The following is a 21,806-nucleotide window of genomic DNA, read 5'->3' as shown; positions in this document are numbered from 1 at the left end:
GATCATCTTGGTAGGCTCGATAATATATGATGGACCCTCGTCCTCCTCAGGCGATTGTAAGGACCTGGAGAGTGCATCCGCCTTGACGTTCTTATCGCCGGGCCGGAAGTGCAGCTTGAAATCAAACCGAGAAAAATACAAGGCCCATCTGGCCTGTCTGGAGTTGAGCCTCTGCGCGGACTGCAGATAGGCCAAATTTTTGTGGTCCGTGAAGATAGTAAAGGGATGCACCGCCCCCTCGAGCAAGTACCGCCATTCTTCTAGAGCCATCTTAATGGCCAGCAATTCCCGGTCTCCAATGGAGTAGTTGCACTCTGCAGGTGAGAAGGATCTGGAAAAGAACCCGCAGGGCACCAGTTGACCTGTGGAGGCTTGCTGAGAGAGAACCGCCCCAGCTCCGGTGGAAGAGGCGTCCACTTCTAGGAAAAAAGGCCTACTGACCACCGGCCGATGTAAGACTGGCGCTGAGGCAAAGGAACGTTTTAGCGCCAGAAAGGCGTCTTCAGCCTCGGGAGACCAGCTGTTTGGCTTAGTTCCTTTACGGGTCAGGGCCGTGAGGGGTTTGGTCACCGTGGAAAAATGCGGCACGAACTGTCGGTAATAATTCGCGAATCCAAGGAAACGCTGGATGGCCTTTATACCGACAGGATGGGGCCACTTGAGTACCGCAGAGAGTTTCTCGGGATCCATCTTTAGACCGGAGTCTGTGATAATATACCCCAAGAAGGGTAGCGAGGTCTGTTCGAAGAGAAACTTTTCAATTTTGGCGTAGAGGTGATTCTCCCGGAGTCGGTGCAGGACCATGCGTACTCTTCTCCGATGAGAGGATAGATCAGGCGAAAAGATAAGAATATCATCTAGGTACACTACTACGCACGAATACAGGAGATCCCGAAACACTTCATTAACGAACTCCTGGAACACGGCTGGAGAATTGCAGAGACCAAACGGCATGACCAAGTACTCATAATGGCCATCACGGGTATTGAAGGCCGTCTTCCACTCATCCCCTGCGCGGATCCGGATCAAATTGTAGGCTCCCCGTAGATCCAGCTTCGTGAAGATCCGAGCCCCTCTCAGCCGGTCGAACAATTCCGGAATCAGCGGGAGCGGGTATCGATTCTTAACCGTGATGTTGTTCAGGCCCCGGTAGTCGATACATGGTCTGAGGGATCCGTCCTTCTTCCGAACGAAGAAAAAGCCTGCGCCTGCTGGGGACGCGGATTTCCGAATAAACCCCTTGGCCAAGTTCTCCTGTATGTACTCAGTCATGGCTGTGGTCTCAGCTGGGGATAAGGGGTACGTTCTCCCTCTGGGCGGCGTGGCTCCGGGAATCAGGTTGATGGGGCAGTCATAGGCCCGATGCGGGGGCAGGGAATCGGCTTCTTTTTTACTAAAAATGTCGGCGTATGCGTAGTACGGTGCGGGAAGACCCGGAAGATTGTCTGGCATAGGCAGGAAACGAGGATGATGGATGGGCCGCAAACACCGTGCGTGGCAGGAATGACCCCAGCGTAGGATCTCCCCTGAGCGCCAGTCGATGACTGGCTCGTGCAGCCGGAGCCAGGGTAATCCTAAGAGGACAGCGTGGGACAAATTAGGCAGGACATAGAAGGCAGTTCTTTCAACATGAAGTGCCCCAATTTGTAGGTCTACTTCGGGCGTAACCATGGTGACGAGCTCGGGAAGAGGTTTTCCATCGACGGAGGCGATAGCACGCACGTGATAGCAGATCTTTTAAGATGACCACCGGAATCCGGAGTTTATCCACCTCATCTTGCCGGATAAAATTACCCGCCGCACCCGAGTCCACATACGCCTCCACAGATCTGCGCTCCCGACCTGAAATAATTAAGGCTGAAAGGGTAAGGGGCAGAGAGGAATTATGATCACCTAGGGAGACCCCTCTTACCTGACCTAGGTGGAGGCGTTTCCCGGTCTCTCCGGACAGGTGCGCACAAAGTGATTGGCTCCACCGCAGTACAGGCAGAGCCCGTTCATCATCCTCTCCCTGCGACGCTGCTCAGTCAACCTAATCCGATCTACCTGCATAGGCTCGGGACTGGTACTAGTAGAGGGAGCTGAGGGGCACGGAATGGGCGCTTGATATAGCCTGAAGGGTCTGCGCTCCCTAACCGATTCTCGAGCGCGCTCCAGGAACCGCAGGTCTATGCGCGTGGCCAGAGATATGAGATCCTCCAGGGTGGTTGGGGTATCCTGACCGGCAAGTTCATCCTTAATTTTACTTGATAGGCCTCTCTAGAAAGCCCCCACACGTGCCTCATTATTCCATCCAAGTTCTGACGACAGAGTCCGAAAGCGGATGGTGTACTGTCCCACCGTAAGAGACCCCTGGCGGAGGTTGAAGAGGGCCTCTGTAGTAGACGCTAAGCGTCCGGGCTCATCAAAAACTTTGCGAAACGTCTCCAGAAAGTTTTGGATGCTAGGCACGACAGGATCGTCCCTCTCCCATAGGGGATTCACCCAGGCCAGGGCTTCTCCCTCAAGATGGGAAACGATGAACGCCACCTTGGCGCGATCAGTGGGGTATTGTTGGGGCAAGAGCTCAAAGTGCAGTCTGCACTGATTTAAAAATCCCCGACATAGTTTAGGATCTCCGCCATACCGGGGAGGCTTTCCCAGTCGGGGGGGCGGAGACGAGGCTGCATCCCTGGGTGGGGTAGCGGCAGCCGCGGCAGACTGCAAGGCAAGCAGTCGGTCGTAAATGGACGCCATATAACCCAAAATGTGGGACTGGGCATCGCGCTGCTGCGCGAGCTCCTGCTGAAGGCTGACTAGGAGGGGGCGTGCCCTGGGTCCGAGGTTTGCAGAGCAGACAACCGGGTGTCCATGGACTTCATGAAGGACATTATCCGGGTCTGATTTTCACGCAGGAACAGCAGTTCCTTCTGTGTAGCGGCCGCGGCACCGGCGGGGTCCATGGCCTGAGGATACTGTAACGGACAGGGAAGGACAATGTCCGAGAGTGGACCCTCTGGGTCGCGGATCTGGAGCCCCTGGGTCAAGCACGCCAGGTGATGACCGACCCCTATACAGGGATCGTTAGGGGCAACACCGCAGAGGACAGAACCGCGACAGCCGGTACCAGGAGGGACGGCTCGGGGACACGGAGCGACAGCGCGGCCAAGAATACTGGACAGAGCAGGGTTATAGGATGAGGAGGAGGCGGGCAGCCGCTACTAGTGGGGACACAGGAGGAGGCACAGGAGCCGAGGGAGTGCACACTAGGAGGACACAGACGGAAGTACAGAGACGGTTACATACGAGACCCAGGGAGCGGAGAGAGGGAGAGACAAGGAGGAGGCGAGACAGGACTGAGACCAGCAGAGGGACTGAAAGAGGACCTAAACTAGATCCCTAACACGACAGAGGGGGCCAGAACAGAGTGTAAGGCAACACACTATCCTCAGGCGTCCTCTCTACGGAGAGACCGCCTGAAATATCATGGAACCCAGAAGTGGGCGATACGCACCGCCCTCAGCGCCGCCCACCGCTGACCGAAGAGAGAGCGCTGGCGCACGCCCGCGACCTAAGGAGGGGGCGCAGGGACGTCGGAGGACGAAGCGCAGGGTAAGAGATCGCGCTGCGGCGGGAGCGCCGGCGGGGAGCAGCAACAGCCGGTGCCACCGGAGCGGCGGCGCGGCCGGGCACGGCCGCCACACTCCCTGCTGTACAACGCCTGGGCATGCTCCTGATGAGGTATCGGCCCATCTTAAAGAGTCGAATTGGAGTCAAATACGATTGATTAATAATATACAATTGTATCATCCTATTATTGGCAGACGGAGATACCCAGATTGGTGACTCCAGGATTTCTTCCCATTCTTCACCATGTGTATCTGGGATGAGCCTCTCCCATTTCTTCTTAACTGAATCTAGGGTACATTCTGTCCCCACTGACAACAAATATGTATATAGAGAGGAGATGAGACCTTGAGGGCCCTGTGATTTGAGAATCCCTATCAGGGGTAGAGACGAAATGGCATTATCTATACCCATACATCTCATGTGCGACTGGAAAGCTGATCTTAACTGTAAATAACGGAAAAACTGGGATCTCGGGACACTGCGATTAACTTGTAATTGCTCAAAGGATACCAATGTTCCATGATCATATAGATCACGTACCGTAGAGACACCATACTGAACCCAGAACTCAGCGGATGGATGCTCCAATAGTACCGGGAGGTAGTCATTATTCCATAGGGGCATTTCAGCTATAAGATCCCCAAATCTAATCACTCCCCTAATCTGTCTCCATATCGATCGTGCCAGACGAAGCAGAGGTAGCAATTTCGGGACATTTATTTTCTTCATTTCCAAAAAACCCAGTGGGCAACTGATTCCTGTAGATGACAGAAGAGAAAGAGGCGAAACGCGCGTCGGTGGCGGCGCTGCACTTGCCCTGGAGCATATGATGGGTAAGCACTTTAGCACGGGATAACGGGGTTGTTTCTCAGGATGCGCACCTGGGTTCTTCCCTACACTTATGTCCCGGTTTTATGGCCCATCATTACAAGAAGCACTTGGCTCTTTTTTACTTAATATTATATGGACAGGACAATTAGCAGCTGATATTACCCGATTCCTTCATTGTAGATGTTGTTTATAATTGTCAGTACAATTTTTATGTACAATAAATTTCTTACGTTTCTAAAATATTTTGGACTTTTACTCCATTTTTTGTGTTAATATGTTATGTGGGAGTGTCCATTATCGATCCCCTTCGAGTCATAATTTTACAAATGGTGACTCGCCTGGGGTACATTTCAAATTGTTTCATATGGTATTGTTTTATAATATTGCCGCACTAAGTAGGCCAGAAATTTACTTGCCTGATTCCCCATTTCAAAATAAGACTGCCGGGCAAAAAATAATTTACGTTTCGTCTTAGTATCGATGTATTGAGCATATAACCTTTGAGCGGCCAGCCATTCTTCTCTATTACTGTTAGTTTGATCTGATATATAGGCTGCCTCCGAGTCTTTCAGACGTCGCTCCATCTCGCCATCCTCCTCCGATGTCACCCGCTTACTGTGAGAAATCGTAGAGGATAGACAACCCCGTAAATAGGCTTTAAGAGCATCCCAAAATACATTAATATTTCGGGGTTCGGGGTGGGACGAGACGAAGCAACGTAACTGATCTATCGTTCTATAAGGGATGTTATCAACTTCAGCCAAAAAGGGTTCAGCCTCCATGCCATCTTATTAGTCAATGGCCCAAATTTAAGCTTGAGAATAACTGGACTATGATCCGAAATCCCCCTGCTTCCATGTTTAACATCATCCACCCACACTGCCAGACTGCTGGACCCAAAAATGTAATCTATGCGAGACAGAGAGCATTTCATGGAGGAATGGCAAGTGTACTCCCTCGTCTCTGGATGACGCACTCTCCATAGATCCAGCCACCCACTACCTGCCATGAATTGTGACAGTTGGGACGTGCCCTGGGGGGAGACTCCACCCTGTACTCCATCACCCAGTCTCAATTTATCAAGATGGCTACTCATGACCAAATTAAAATCTCCCATACAGATGACACGTGCGTCCGGATAATTTAAAGCAAAGCTCGGGGCCTTTTGAATAATTGACATGTTGGCCGGAGGGGGATTATAAATACAAAGAATGACATATTTCTGAGAGTTAATCAGCGCATGCACAAACACAAATCGTCCCTCAGGGTCCTTCCAGGCTTCCCTGGCCTCCCACCGAACATCCTTATGAACTAACAGTGAAACTCCCCTTGAGTAGCTGGTGTGAAAAACATGTATAAACCATTGCACCTATGGTTTCTGTACCCACCGAACCGTATCTCTAGTCAGGTGTGTCTCCACCAGGGCCACAATGTGAGGACGGTACTGCCTAACCTGTGATAACACCTTAATTTTTTTTCGAGGGGTTTTTATGCCTCTCACATTCCAGGTCATACAAATCAGCTCAGAACCCATTCCTCCCTATCTGAACATGGTGCATAAAGGTGCCCGATCCAGGTGCAGAGACCCCACACAGATAGCAGAATTTGGCGTCGGCTGTGGCCTACATCTAAACAACTATAAAAATTAAAACTTTTGAAAAAGAAAAAGCAAACCAGGAACCTAGTAACAGAGGCGTACAGTCTTACGCCCCCATCAAAAAATAAACAAGGGGATACCATCACTGAATACAGCGTCCGGTATAGCTGGTATCAGGGAACTCGCCAAGAGAGCTCCAACTAGACCGTTAATTGAGAGGATCTAAAGTGACAGCCACCACATTAGGATTCTTTCGCAGGGGATCCCCTGTGGGACCGCAGCCACTCAGTCGCCTCCGTCAGGTCTTTAAAAAATAATAAATCCGGAAAGATGGAAACGACAGCATTGTCGAACTTAATAGGGCTTTTTAGTCATGCAAGACGTAGAATGGTATCCCTGTCCTCACAATTGAGCAAGCGTGCCAGGAAAGGTCGAGGTGGGGCCCCCGGAGGCAGTGGTCTTGTGGGGACCCTGTGAGCGCTTTCAACAGCGAACATTGAGGAGAATTCATCCCCCAGAGAGGTCTTAAGCCAATCCTCCAAAAACTGCTCAGGATGCTGACCTTCCGAGCGCTCAGGCAGACAACGATACGGATATTATTCCGGCGCATTCTGTTTTCCAGGTCATCCGCCTTCTGCTTCCAAGCATTCATGGAGCCCGCCACCTTTGTTAACTTAGCCTCCGTGGGTGTAATGGTATCCTCTACCCTAGTCGCCCTTGTCTCTACCTCCGTAATGCGTCCCTTCATGGCCTGCATGTCCTGCCGAAGTCTCCCCATCTCCGTATAAACATCCTCAATTTTCTCCGTCAGTGATGTCCTGGTCAAGGAGATAGCCTGCATCAATTGCTCAGATGCTTGTTTAAGGGTTAGTTCCTCCTGTTCCATTTCCTCCTCACACCCAGAGGGGCGATTTTTGCGCTGAGCCTGAGAGGAAGTGCTCCTATTATGTCGTGCTCTCTCAGCGGGGTCCGGTCTAGCAAATTCCTTCAATTTCTCCGCTGCCGCTCCTGCCCCTTTTAGTCGGCTCATGATTATCTGCAGCACAGTCAAATGGAGTAACTAAAATGCGTGGTCTAGGTGTCACCCACCAGAGATGGAGATTGCAGCAGGGCTGGAAGCAGTCAGTTATATGTCGGGCTGCAGCAGGATGCCTCAGATATTATGAGGATGGCCACTGGGTACAGTGCAGATCTTTATGGCCAGAGGAGGGAGGGGGGGGCCACAAAAGCAGCTGCAGTGGGGGAGGGTGCACTAGGCCTCCTCTTGTGATGGCGCCAGCCGGCGCAGTGAGCGGGTTATATGGAAGGAATATCACGCAGGGCCCGCTTTTTCAGGGCACTCACTGTGCGTCACCTCCGGCTATCTGACAGCTTCTTCACTGCCCGGCGGCGGTGCAGCAATATGATCCGGCGCTGCAGCTCTCTGTGGCTGAGCCGTGCGCCCAAGATGGCCGCCGCCTCGTGGGGAAACCAACCGCCCGCTCCTGTCTCCTCCACCACTCGCTCTTACAAGCCGCCCCCTGACCTGCCGCGAGGTACCAAGGGGGGTCCCAATGTCCAAGAGGGTCCAGCTAGGTGTCGGAAAGCCACAAGAAAGGGTCCCAGGTTCAGGATCTGCTAGGATAATGGAGAAGCTCTCTTAAGAGGTAGCAAATTGGTATATCATAAACAATAAAACATAACCTTTAATGATTCTTTAAAAACCATACATCAAATCTAAACAAACATGTGCCAAAGTGCAATTGTGCAGTGCTCTATTAAAAACAAACCGTTTTGTACTCTATGAGGTACCATATGGCCCTGGACATTATCGTATTTCTTGTCCAAGTGTTTCAAAACCTGGACTCTCCGACCATATGGGCCTTATATATATGTAATTGTGTGCCAACCGGCCTTTATGTCATCAGAATTATTATTACTTAATAGACATGTATCCAGCCCGTATACAAATAGCACAGCATATGTACAGCATCGGTCAAATGCATAAGCATAAAATCACTTCATCAGCAAGTTGTATCCATTTATGATATCATTATAGAAACTGAGATCGCTGTACTTATCTTTAAACGCTTCTATAAAGAACGGATGATCAGGTAAGGTCCATCTGAAAACCCCAAGATCGTGACCCGATCTCCAGAATTGTCACCCAACGCGTTTCATCAATGTCTGACTCATCAGGGGTATTGTGACACCTTCTTCTGGCGCATAACACGCCCGTTGTGAGACAGCTGCCTTTTATAAATCGCGGCATACCGCGGCTAATTGCCGTTTCCGGTTGCCCCGTTCAGTACTTCCGGTTTGCGCATGACGCCGGCATCTGCTCAGGCAACTTGCCCCACTTCCTGGGTTTTCCTAAACAGGCGCCGCGCGTCATGTTGAGACAGGAACCGACCATACCTTGCCCCACTTCCTGGGCGTAACCGGGCCTGTCGGTCTGCATATCAAAATATTGTGTGATTGGTCTAAGCAGTCACCTGACCATCACGTATCATTAGGAGCCGCTCACTTTGTTTTATTGCATCAATCTGAATAGTGCGGCTTCATTTACTCAATCATAAATGTTGAATGCGTCCCCCTATCATTATTTATACGGGATCCGAATTATTTTATGATTGCATAGGCGTTATGAATCAGTACAAAACGCCAACACCCATATTATGGACATTGTCAGGGATTATCTTGTGAATAAAAACAAATTCTTTACACCCCATCATAGGAAAAGAAACAGAAAAAAAGAGTCAGGATACCAGCTGCAAATTATGTGTAATGTGGAAATTATTCAATTAATTTTGTTGCATGCATAAAAAGGGGATACCACCAACCTCCATGTATCTGTAGGAATTATAGAAAGGGTGCCCACTAAATCTGGCCCTATATGTCCCTAACTAGCTGTTCCCTACCTCACGCGGAGGTTGGCACCCTAAATTCCTGCGCAAATGGCGCCCCCACTCCTCGTCGGCTCTCCCTGAACTAGAAAGCCCTATTGAAACTCCCTACAAGAAGGAAGAAAAGGAAAGTGTCTCATTCAGTCCTTTGGGATATACAGATTGTAATGAGAAAATCCAATATGTTTCTCTTTGGAGTATGCGTTTATCCCAATCACCTCCTCTTGGATTTTGGGGGGCCTTTTCTATGCCCATGGAACTGACCGCCTTCACGTCACCCTTATGTCTTTGGTTGACATGGGTGGCTACCGGTGTATCACGTTTAAGAATTATATCTCTATGGTGTTCACCTACCCTCACCCTCAGCTCCCTCTTGGTCTTGCCGATGTATTCAAGGCCACAGCTACAGGTGATTTTATATACCACTCCTATTGATCTGCAATTAATGAATTGACCAATACGGTAGATCTTTCCTGTGACATTGCTCTGAAATTCTTTACTCTGTTGAATAGAGGTACAATATTTACAGCTACCACATTTGTAACAGCCTTTCGGCTGTGTACCTAGCCATGTTGGGCTGTATGAGGTTTTCTGGGTATAATGGCTGCGGACCAACCTATCCCTCAAGGAGCGGCCCCTCCTAAATGTAATTTGTGGATTATCCGAGATCAAGCCTCCAAGATCTTTGTCCATACATAGTATTGGCCAATGTCGGTTCATAATGGCTCTCAGCTCATTTGCCCCATTGGAAAAGGTGGTGATGAACCTTATGGTATTGTCTTCATTGGTTTGCTGTTTGGGTATAAGTAGTTCTTTTCTTTCCTTCTCTACCGTGGATTTATAAGCCCCTTTAAGAATGTCATCTGGGTATCCTCGTTCATGAAAACGAGATCTAAGGTCATCTGCTTGTCTCTTAAAGTCTCTCTGATCAGTACAATTCCTTTTCATGCGTAGGTACTGGCCTTTAGGAATACCTTTTTTCAAGGGGACTGGGTGACTGGATTCCCATCTTAGAAGGGAGTTCGTAGAGGTAGGTTTCCTGTATGTTTCTGTAACTATACGGCCATTTTCTCCCCTCTTAATGACTATATCCAGGAAGGGTAGTCTATTCGCACTAACCTCACATGTGAAGCTAAGACCAATATCATTTATATTAAGATCTTTCACAAAGGTTCTAAAACTGTTCTCATCACCTCTCCAAATAACAAATACGTCGTCGATGTAGCGGAGCCATAGCACTATTTTTTCCTCCGCCACATCAACCTGCTCACCAAGAACGACATTTTCCTCCCACCAGCCCAGGAGCAGATTTGCGTACGATGGCGCACAGGGATTGCCCATCGCAGTGCCCCTGAGCTGATGGAAGAACTTGCATGCAACAAAATTAATTGAATAATTTCCACATTACACATAATTTGCAGCTGGTATCCTGACTCTTTTTTTCTGTTTCTTTTCCTATGATGGGGTGTAAAGAATTTGTTTTTATTCACAAGATAATCCCTGACAATGTCCATAATATGGGTGTTGGCGTTTTGTACTGATTCATAACGCCTATGCAATCATAAAATAATTCGGATCCCGTATAAATAATGATAGGGGGACGCATTCAACATTTATGATTGAGTAAATGAAGCCGCACTATTCAGATTGATGCAATAAAACAAAGTGAGCGGCTCCTAATGATACGTGATGGTCAGGTGACTGCTTAGACCAATCACACAATATTTTGATATGCAGACCGACAGGCCCGGTTACGCCCAGGAAGTGGGGCAAGGTATGGTCGGTTCCTGTCTCAACATGACGCGCGGCGCCTGTTTAGGAAAACCCAGGAAGTGGGGCAAGTTGCCTGAGCAGATGCCGGCGTCATGCGCAAACCGGAAGTACTGAACGGGGCAACCGGAAACGGCAATTAGCCGCGGTATGCCGCGATTTATAAAAGGCAGCTATCTCACAACGGGCGTGCTATGCGCCAGAAGAAGGTGTCACAATACCCCTGATGAGTCAGACATTGATGAAACGCGTTGGGTGACAATTCTGGAGATCGGGTCACGATCTTGGGGTTTTCAGATGGACCTTACCTGATCATCCGTTCTTTATAGAAGCGTTTAAAGATAAGTACAGCGATCTCAGTTTCTATAGTGATATCATAAATGGATACAACTTGCTGATGAAGTGATTTTATGCTTATGCATTTGACCGATGCTGTACATATGCTGTGCTATTTGTATACGGGCTGGATACATGTCTATTAAGTAATAATAATTCTGATGACATAAAGGCCGGTTGGCACACAATTACATATATATAAGGCCCATATGGTCGGAGAGTCCAGGTTTTGAAACACTTGGACAAGAAATACGATAATGTCCAGGGCCATATGGTACCTCATAGAGTACAAAACGGTTTGTTTTTAATAGAGCACTGCACAATTGCACTTTGGCACATGTTTGTTTAGATTTGATGTATGGTTTTTAAAGAATCATTAAAGGTTATGTTTTATTGTTTATGATATACCAATTTGCTACCTCTAAATATCTGACATTGGTTTGAGACACCCCCGCTATATAATTTGTAATAGTTGGACATGGCAGGATTCCTTGTTACAGGAATAGACACCAATCAGTGGATTAATGAAGCGAAAGACGTATTTTCAGATGGTACCTTTACACAGAAAAAGTATATACCCTCTTTCAGTGCTGCTTTTAAAGAGTTGACCAAGGTTTATAAAGAACAAGTTACTTCGTGGTGGGAGGTACAGAGCTTGGAAAGTTATATAAAAGCAGGAATAGTTCCCCGCCATCTTAGAATATCAATTAATTTTGGTTATAGATATAAGAATACAACACTATTGGCCAAATTAGAGAAAGAAGCAACTGATAGTTCATGGAAACTTATGAAAATACTCCTTGAGGAGGAGAAGTGTATGTTAAATAATATTAACGAACGTCTGAGAGATCAGATAGAGATCACGAAGAAATTTTCTGCAGAGGCCGAGTTTACGGTGAAAGAATCTAGTCTACAAAACATTATAGAAAAATTTCAATATCATCTTAAAGAAAGGAAACATAAATATTTTATCCGGGATTTACAAGAATTCAGGGATAATAAAGCATATTCAGTATATTACGGAAAAACCAATAGACCGCAGGAGACAGATATATCATCTTCAGAGGCTGAGTTTTCTGATTCAGAAACGAGGTACAAACCCGGAAGAGGGAGAGTAAGGGGAAGGGGGGGTCTACGTGCGGGGAGAGGATCTGGTCGAGGTTCCCCACAGAGGGATCATTTTTTAGACACAAGCTACCCATTAAGAAACAGGTTCAACGGCAGGAACCCCGTATAGACAATCATATAATTAACCTTTCCTCGAAATCCCTCAGTAAAGAACAGATGGCGGTTCTCAGTAAGGGGATGTCTTTTGTCCCAACATCGGATCTTGAATGTTTTGAAACGATTAAGGATTTACAGCTCTTCATCCGTAAACTTAAGTGGAAAAAACATTTTATTAATATGGATAAAAAAAGCTGCACTGAATTGGGTATAGAGGGAGACCTACTTAATGATGTGAGATTTTTGTTCAATTTGGGGGATATGAATCCCAACGATTTGGGTGAGGGACCATTCACACAATTAAAAAATAAGAGTAAACAAATGCCACCTATTAGCAATGATATAGGGGCCCTTGACATATTTGCCAACTTGGTATCTAGAGATATCAAGGAATTGGATAATGGGAAAAAAAGACGATTCCATAACCTTACCAAGTCTGAGATGGATGGGCTTCTGGAGCTGGAGAGAGACAATACTATAATAGTGAAACCCGCAGATAAAGGGGGGAATATAGTATTGATGGATGTAGCACAATATAAAACCATGTGCTACTCATTGTTAGATAGATCTATGGGGTATGAAAGAATGGAACATAACCCCACAAACACTTTTTTGAATGATCTTAAGAAGTTGGTGAATGGGGCCCTCCAAGCAAAACTCATTGATAAAAACGAGAAAGATTTTTTGATTCCACAACATCCGACTGTGGCAACATTCTATGCTCTGCCTAAGATTCATAAAGGCCTTTCGCCCTTGAAAGGCCGACCGATTATATCGGGTATAGGAAGTCTAACCCAAAATCTGGGTATATATGTAGACAAAATTTTAAGACCATTTGTTACATCACTTAGTTCCTATACAAGGGATACCACCGACCTTTTATTGAAACTCGACCACATCGAATTGGACACCGATATGATATTGGGTTCAATAGATGTAGAAGCCTTGTACTCATCCATTCCCCATGATAAAGGTCTAATGGCTGCGGACTATTTCCTAAAGACAAGGGGCGTCCAATGTACGAGACATAACTTGTTCGTTATGCAAGCCTTGGAATTCTGTCTCACAAAAAATTTTTTTCTTTTTGATGGCAGGTTCTTCCATCAGCTCAGGGGCACTGCGATGGGCAATCCCTGTGCGCCATCGTACGCAAATCTGCTCCTGGGCTGGTGGGAGGAAAATGTTGTTTTTGGTGAGCAGGTTGATGTGGCGGAGGAAAAAATAGTGCTATGGCTCCGCTACATCGACGACGTATTTGTTATTTGGAGAGGTGATGAGAACAGTTTTAGAACCTTTGTGAAAGATCTTAATATAAATGATATTGGTCTTAGCTTCACATGTGAGGTTAGTGCGAATAGACTACCCTTCCTGGATATAGTCATTAAGAGGGGAGAAAATGGCCGTATAGTTACAGAAACATACAGGAAACCTACCTCTACGAACTCCCTTCTAAGATGGGAATCCAGTCACCCAGTCCCCTTGAAAAAAGGTATTCCTAAAGGCCAGTACCTACGCATGAAAAGGAATTGTACTGATCAGAGAGACTTTAAGAGACAAGCAGATGACCTTAGATCTCGTTTTCATGAACGAGGATACCCAGATGACATTCTTAAAGGGGCTTATAAATCCACGGTAGAGAAGGAAAGAAAAGAACTACTTATACCCAAACAGCAAACCAATGAAGACAATACCATAAGGTTCATCACCACCTTTTCCAATGGGGCAAATGAGCTGAGAGCCATTATGAACCGACATTGGCCAATACTATGTATGGACAAAGATCTTGGAGGCTTGATCTCGGATAATCCACAAATTACATTTAGGAGGGGCCGCTCCTTGAGGGATAGGTTGGTCCGCAGCCATTATACCCAGAAAACCTCATACAGCCCAACATGGCTAGGTACACAGCCGAAAGGCTGTTACAAATGTGGTAGCTGTAAATATTGTACCTCTATTCAACAGAGTAAAGAATTACAGAGCAATGTCACAGGAAAGATCTACCGTATTGGTCAATTCATTAATTGCAGATCAATAGGAGTGGTATATAAAATCACCTGTAGCTGTGGCCTTGAATACATCGGCAAGACCAAGAGGGAGCTGAGGGTGAGGGTAGGTGAACACCATAGAGATATAATTCTTAAACGTGATACACCGGTAGCCACCCATGTCAACCAAAGACATAAGGGTGACGTGAAGGCGGTCAGTTTCATGGGCATAGAAAAGGTCCCCCAAAATCCAAGAGGAGGTGATTGGGATAAACGCATACTCCAAAGAGAAACATATTGGATTTTCTCATTACAATCTGTATATCCCAAAGGACTGAATGAGACACTTTCCTTTTCTTCCTTCTTGTAGGGAGTTTCAATAGGGCTTTCTAGTTCAGGGAGAGCCGACGAGGAGTGGGGGCGCCATTTGCGCAGGAATTTAGGGTGCCAACCTCCGCGTGAGGTAGGGAACAGCTAGTTAGGGACATATAGGGCCAGATTTAGTGGGCACCCTTTCTATAATTCCTACAGATACATGGAGGTTGGTGGTATCCCCTTTTTATGCATGCAACAAAATTAATTGAATAATTTCCACATTACACATAATTTGCAGCTGGTATCCTGACTCTTTTTTTCTGTTTCTTTTCCTATGATGGGGTGTAAAGAATTTGTTTTTATTCACAAGATAATCCCTGACAATGTCCATAATATGGGTGTTGGCGTTTTGTACTGATTCATAACGCCTATGCAATCATAAAATAATTCGGATCCCGTATAAATAATGATAGGGGGACGCATTCAACATTTATGATTGAGTAAATGAAGCCGCACTATTCAGATTGATGCAATAAAACAAAGTGAGCAGCTCCTAATGATACGTGATGGTCAGGTGACTGCTTAGACCAATCACACAATATTTTGATATGCAGACCGACAGGCCCGGTTACGCCCAGGAAGTGGGGCAAGGTATGGTCGGTTCCTGTCTCAACATGACGCGCGGCGCCTGTTTAGGAAAACCCAGGAAGTGGGGCAAGTTGCCTGAGCAGATGCCGGCGTCATGCGCAAACCGGAAGTACTGAACGGGGCAACCGGAAACGGCAATTAGCCGCGGTATGCCGCGATTTATAAAAGGCAGCTATCTCACAACGGGCGTGCTATGCGCCAGAAGAAGGTGTCACAATACCCCTGATGAGTCAGACATTGATGAAACGCGTTGGGTGACAATTCTGGAGATCGGGTCACGATCTTGGGGTTTTCAGATGGACCTTACCTGATCATCCGTTCTTTATAGAAGCGTTTAAAGATAAGTACAGCGATCTCAGTTTCTATAGTGATATCATAAATGGATACAACTTGCTGATGAAGTGATTTTATGCTTATGCATTTGACCGATGCTGTACATATGCTGTGCTATTTGTATACGGGCTGGATACATGTCTATTAAGTAATAATAATTCTGATGACATAAAGGCCGGTTGGCACACAATTACAAATATATAAGGCCCATATGGTCGGAGAGTCCAGGTTTTGAAACACTTGGACAAGAAATACGATAATGTCCAGGGCCATATGGTACCTCATAGAGTACAAAACGGTTTGTTTTTAATAGAGCACTGCACAATTGCACTTTGGCACATGTTTGTTTAGATTTGATGTATGGTTTTTAAAGAATCATTAAAGGTTATGTTTTATTGTTTATGATATACCAATTTGCTACCTCTAAATATCTGACATTGGTTTGAGACACCCCCGCTATATAAAAAGAAGCTCTCTTTAGCAGCGTCCTCTCCCTCTCACGGCATAGCCACGCCCCCTTGTGATACATTTCTATTTCCATCTTACGGTTTCCAATTGTAACAGGCTTTATAATTCATTTCTATCATTATTATTTCCTACCTCTGAGAGCAGCTTTATTCTGGAGCTGAAGGTGCCAAGCGGACAAGGTGTGGGAAACACACTGCCCCGAGGACAGAAGTGACCAGGTGGACAAGGACCAGTTGACCCTAATTATATAACAAGGCAATATTAATATTCTGAAAAGGTAGGAAAGCTGCCTTATCTTGATTTGAGCTGTGACCTTAAGTTACTGTATATCTAACATTACCTGTAATTTCTTCTTCCTGATCTGGTCGCTGAGCTCCAGCTATACAATAATATCCCTCTGCACAGTCTCCGGTCACCGTGGTGGAGTTATAGAACGGGCAATATTTGCCTCCATCACACAATCTGCAGCCAGAAGCATCACCAAGACCGAGATCTGAGCTGTATGACCCTGGCTGACAAGGTTTCCAATCCAAGCTGGTCCCCTGTGGACAATAAAATCCTAAAACAGCAAAAATATTAACATCTTTTTGAGGTCTACTTAAAGCATAATTTTACAGTTTATATATTGGTATAAAAATATTCAGAATTGAGAGTCCTCAGTGGTTGATACCTTTTAATGGCTAACTGAAAAGATGGTAACACATTGCAAGCTTTCGAGACTACTCAGGTCTCTTCATCAGGCATTGACTAGTACAAAATCTGAAGAATCACATTTATACACAACACAGCACAGAAAAAATGCAATAGATAAGACAAGTGATGTGAAGCAGAACTATCATTGTGGGAGAGGGAGAAACATAAATATTGGACCAGTTATGCGATTCTTCAGATTTTGTATTAGTCTATGCCTGATGAAGAGACCCGAGTAGTCTCGAAAGCTTGCAATTTGTTACCATCTTTTCAGTTAGCCATTAAAAGGTATCAACCACTGAGGACTCTCAATTCTAAATAGTCTACTGGCTAACACGGTACAAAGATATACATCTTTCCTGTATTATATTGGTATAGTGTGTCTAAATATGTTATTAAATATATTACTTATTCCATACTGATCCTGAGTTACCTCCTGTATTATACTCCAGAGTTGCACTCACTGTGAACATACATTACTAATCCTGTACTGATCCTGAGTTACATCCTGTATTATACTGCAGAGCTGCACTCACTATTCTGCTGGTGCAGTCACTGTGTGCATACATTACATTACTGATCCTGAGTTACATCCTATATTATACTCCAGAGCTGCACTCACTATTCTGCTGGTGCAGTCACTGTGTACATACATTACATTACTGATCCTGAGTTACATCCTGTATTATACTGCAGAGCTGCACTCACTACTGTGCTGGTGCAGTCACTGTGTACATACATTACATTACTGATCCTGAGTTACCTCATGTATTATACTCCAGAGCTGCACTCACTATTCTGCTGATGCAGTCACTGTATACAATAATTACTAATCCTGTACGGATCCTAAGTTACATCCTGTATTATACCCCAGAGCTGTACTCACTATTCTACTGATGCAGTCACTGTATCCAATTACTAATCCTGTACTGATCCTGAGTTACCTCCTGTATTATACTCCAGAGTTGCACTCACTGTGAACATACATAACATTACTAATCCTGTACTGATCCTGAGTTACATCCTGCATTATACTCCAGAGCTGCACTCACTATTCTGCTGGTGCAGTCACTGTGTACATACATTACTGATCCTGAGTTACATCCTGTATTATACTCCAGAGCTGCACTCACTATTCTGCTGGTGCAGTCACTGTGTGCATACATTACATTACTGATCCTGAGTTACATCCTGTATTACTCCAGAGCTGCACTCACTATTCCACAGGTGGAGTCACCGTGTACATACATTGCATTACTGATCCTGTACTGATCCTGAGTTACATCCTGTATTTACATCCTCACTATCTATTCTGCTGATCCTGATTTTCATCTTACCTCTAGGACATGGCTGAGGTCTCATTCCTGGAACACAGTATTTACCAGCTGTACACACATCACATTCAGTTGCTCCGCTCTGCATCATGTAAGAGCCAGGAGAGCACAAGATAGGAGCAGATGATCCAGACAGGCAAAAGTGTCCTGGGGGGCAAAGGCCTCCAGACAGACCATCCACTGGAGTTGATATTTCAGCTCCACCTGAACAGTAATACCTGAAATTGAAAGAAAATTAAACCCAATATATCTGTTGCTTCATTGGGGGACATAGAAAACCATGCGTGTAATTCTTATTGTCAGCCTCCTGGTGGCAGCAGCATACATCCGGGATTTTCTTTGTCCTCCAATGAAGGCTCTGAGAAAGGGCTGTTATGGTACGTACCAAAAATCCTCTTTTTACATCTCATAACATACATCTGAAGTGCATTTCAGGAGCAGCATATGTATGCAGAACAAGAGTACTTTGAAGGGCCCAAACATGGAAGGGGCAATTCTGCAAGAAGTTAGTTTACTTAAGTAATTCTAATGACAGCAGATACTTGACAAACTTTCTACTATGGATTTTCTGCAGCATCTTTTTGTAGAAGTTCAGAAGGAAATTCATATCAAAATCTGCACATTGCAGCTGTATTTGCTATGGATATTTATTTGGATTTGCAGCAGATTTTAACATATGAATTGCAAAGGATAAATCTGCAGTGAATATTCAGAACATAAAATAACATGGATGACATTTGCTAAAATCTCGCACTTTTTGCTGCTGCTGTAATACAATACAAGATTTTCTTCTGCAAAAAAAAAAAAATTACAGCATACCTGCCCATGTAAACATACCATAGAAGACAGAAAAAAAGAAGTATCAAACTCACCCTGGAGCACACAGCCCTGACGGAAAGCTAAGACCGGACTTATTGCAAAATTTCCCGCCAGGACAGGGCCTGCAATCGTGTCTATTTCCCAGACCTTTTGTGTCTGTCCAGGTGCCGGCAGGGCAGGGCTGTGGTGATCGTGTCCCTAGTAATAAAATACAGAACTCATAATAAAAGGTGTCATTTTCAGATAGTATGTGTATTTTCCAACATGATACAAACCTTCTGGGCAATAATGTCCTGAAGGGCAAATATCACCAGAAAGCCCATCCTGTGGATATTCATCTGCCGCCCCTTCATTACACCAGTACCCAGAGGAACAGTTCCCTACAAGACATGTTACAATATGAGGTATAGACTGTATGAATACACATGGGGATGATTCACTTAATATAGAACTTTACCTGTAGGAGCTGCTTGTCCGGATCCCTTGCAAAATCTCCCTGGTGGACACAGTAGACAATCCTCGATGCGGGAGAGGCCGCGTCTGGGTCCATAGGATCCTTCTGGACAACTATGCTGAGTACCAAACTGTGTACCCAAAGGACAAAAATACCCTTGTGGGCAAATGAACTGTGTGTAGTCACTGACAGGCAGCTCCCTCCGCTCACAGAAGAATCCTGGGGTACACAGCCAATAGGACACAAACTAGAAAATGTTTTGCATGCTTTAAAAAATAAACAAAAAACTCTATAACTTTCTTATTTACTATGTGTTTTGTCCTTTTCAAAATAATAATTTATAAAATCATATGCTTTCAGTGAACAACAATAGTCACAATAAACAGGCTGTTCCTACCATCACCTGAGAGGTGGATACATAATTGAAAGTTTGCAGAACTTATAATAACTTTATATCATATGGAAGACAAGTGGAGCAAAATTTTCGGGAAAATACAGATTATCGGCTTAAGCAGCTATATCTTGCAGATCTATGGCTTACAGGGATTTTCTATTTATCTGATAAAAATATCTGACCAGTTGGGGTACGATACCGGTACCCCACACTCCGCAAGAAAGCACTTCCAAACGCCATTGGCACCAGGAACAATTAATCAGCGGATGTGCTGGATGTCGCAACGTCAGACATTAGATATTGATGACCTATCCTATCGATAAGAAATCAATTAAAAAGTCCTGGACACCCCCCTTTAAGCGTTATGGCCTCCATTTCTGTTTCCTGGGTTTAGGTCTACCTGCTTCACAGATCTGGCATGTGGATTGCTTTTCTGCATTTTGGTAAAATCCAGAATCACAAGGTAAAGGCTTTGCGCTCCCTGCTGTACATCGATGCCCTGAGGGACATGGTAAACTGTCAGGCTGTGTCTGCCCTTCAGGACAATAATAACCTGCAAAAATAGATGAGCAAGAAATAGGACAAGGATGCAACAAATGGTGTAAAAGACATCAGATCTTATCTTTTCTTTGGATGGTACCTTCTGGGCACTGCCCTGTGGGGGACATGATGCCAGACCTGTTGCAGTACAGCCCCGGAGGACATGGCTTACATTCAGAGACGCTTCCTAAACTGTAATCTGCTGAAAATGTGCCTGCCGGACAGAGCTGCGGATGATGGGAACCATTCACTACAAGTACAAAAAAAAGATGATGAACAGACAGACGAGGAACTGGGGAGCAAAATAGTAGAAACTAATGGACCTACGACAAAATGCCCCAGGAGGACAGATATTTCCCTGCAGGGCATCAGTGGGTTTGGAAGTCTTGGCCCTACCCGTGCAATAGAAACCAGAGGCACATTCACCAGATGGAGCAGCGAGGCCTGGAATATGGCACAAAGTAAGGGAAAGTCATAATAACAGCATGGATAAAATATTATTGCAAGCATAAATTGAATTAATAATTTTTTCAAACACTTGTATGAGGAAAGCTCAGGATCGGTGATGTAGTACACGCAGAGCTATGTGGAGAGAAAACTAGAAACAACTGGACATTGCCTCTGTCATTAATAATTTTGATTACTACACTTCCCATCAAGTTTTGATATTTTTCTCTTCAGCCTTAGATAAACTGTGCATCACTACAAAGAGAGCATGGGCTCACTGTACTCGACTGTTTGGAAAAACTACAGACGGAGGGTCCTTCATTCTCTTTTTGACTAGGTGAGACGGAGGGCACTTCATTCTCTGGTTGACTAGGTGAGACAGAGGGTGGCTCATGCTGTGGGTGCCTAAGTGAGACGGAGTGTCCTTCATTTTCTGGGTGACTAGGTGAGACGGAGGTTCCTTCATGCTGTGGGTAACTAGGTGAGACGGAAGGAGGCTCATGCTGTGGGTGACTAGTTGAGATGGAGGGTCCTTCATTCTCTGGATGACTCGGAGTGCAGCTCATGTTGTGGGTGACTAGATGAGACAGAGGGTGGCTCATGCTGTGGGTGACTAGATGAGATGGAGGGTCCTTCATTCTCTGGATGACTCGGAGTGCAGCTCATGTTGTGGGTGACTAGATGAGACAGAGGGTGGCTCATGCTGTGGGTGACTAGATGAGATGGAGGGTCCTTCATTCTCTGGATGACTCGGAGTGCAGCTCATGTTGTGGGTGACTAGATGAGACAGAGGGTGGCTCATGCTGTGGGTGACTAGATGAGATGGAGGGTGGTTCATGCTGTAGGTGACTAGGAGGCCACATTCCTCCAGGAGTTTACAATAAAAATATAAACTACTTCTTTATAGACTTATAATAAAAAAGAATCCCAAAATCAAGAAATCAATACACTCTGCTGAGATACACTTTTGCTTTGTTCTCCACTCAGTAGACTATTTTCTATGTCTGCCCCTCATTGGTGCTGTGTGTGGAGAGGACTGGATTATAGGTTTATTTTAATGTTTTTCTTTCACATAAGCATTTTTCTCACCTGCATTCTCACAGTAAAACCCAGGAGGACAGGATATT

The sequence above is a fragment of the Dendrobates tinctorius genome, unplaced genomic scaffold (assembly GCF_039654945.1).
Source record: "Dendrobates tinctorius isolate UK_male_01 unplaced genomic scaffold, ASM3965494v1 ptg000086l, whole genome shotgun sequence".
Lineage (NCBI taxonomy): Eukaryota > Metazoa > Chordata > Amphibia > Anura > Dendrobatidae > Dendrobates > Dendrobates tinctorius.
The sequence above is the reverse complement of the archived record's forward strand: the minus strand, read 5'-3'. Positions refer to the sequence as shown.